We start from the raw sequence: 1,107 nt of genomic DNA, 5'->3' as shown, positions 1-1,107 counted from the left end.
ACTGCGGCAGGGAAGGAGAAGGCCATGTCCGCCTCGGTAGCACGTCATGGTAGCACGTTCAACTGCCCCGCATCGGCGGGTGCTCTTAGGTGGTGCTGACGGGCGGCAGGACCTTGTCCACGGCAGGCAGGAAGACGGGCTCCTCCGCCTGCGGTAGCACGTCTGGGTAGCACGTTCGACTTCCCCGCATCTGCGGGTGCTCTCAGGTGGCGCTGACGGGCGGCAGGACCTTGTCCGCGGCAGGCAGGAAGACGGCATCCTCCGCCTCGGTAGCACGTCATGGTAGCACGTTCAGCTGCCCCGCATCTGCGGGTGCTCGGAGGTGGTGGTGGTGGGCGGGTGGCGGCCCCACGGCCTTGGCCTCGACGCTGCACATGCATCTCCCCATCATTGGACTTCCCTCGCTGCCGAGCAGATACCGGCCAGGGATATTGGGACTGTGCTTTTGCTTCACCCGCGACTAGTAGTGATGAACAAGAAACGTCAGGCCATTGGCGGTCGCGTAGCTGGCCTCGTGTAGCTGCGGGCGTGAGGTCGAACGACTTTATGCGCGATCCCGCGCCGCCAACAAGACAGCCCGGCGGAAGGTGTGGAGCACCTCACTGCAGCTCCTGAAGTAGGCCAAGCTGACAGGGGGTGTGTGGCGGGTGGCCTAAGCAGCATACATCAGGCGTTCATGTACAAGTGGCCCAAAATGGGTTCGGGTTGGTCACCCGCTGCCGCCCCCGGCTTCGGCCCGTGCCAGGCGTCAGGCCAGCCTGTTGGGTGACCTTGTCTACAGCAGGTAGGAAGACGGCATCCTCCGCCTCGGAAGCACGTCAGGGTAGCACGTTCGATTTCTCTGCATCTGCAGGTGCTCTCATGTGGTGCTGGGCGGGCGGCAGAACCTTGTCCGCGGCAGGCACGAAGACGGCCTCCTCCGCCTCGGTAGCACGTCTTGGTAGCACGTTCGACTTTCTGCATCTCCAGGTGATCTCAGGTGGTACTGACGGGCGGCGGCCCCAATCCACGGCCTTGGCCCCGTCGTCCTCGGCACCATCTGCATGTGTGCTTGTTATAACGATGATACGTCCGCTAGTTCGCTGTTCACAACCTGCTGAATTCATC

The sequence above is a fragment of the Frankliniella occidentalis genome, unplaced genomic scaffold, assembly GCF_000697945.3.
Source record: "Frankliniella occidentalis isolate FOCC.00 unplaced genomic scaffold, Focc_3.1 Scaffold255, whole genome shotgun sequence".
Taxonomy (NCBI): Eukaryota; Metazoa; Arthropoda; class Insecta; order Thysanoptera; family Thripidae; genus Frankliniella; species Frankliniella occidentalis.
This window is presented reverse-complemented; position numbering follows the sequence as displayed.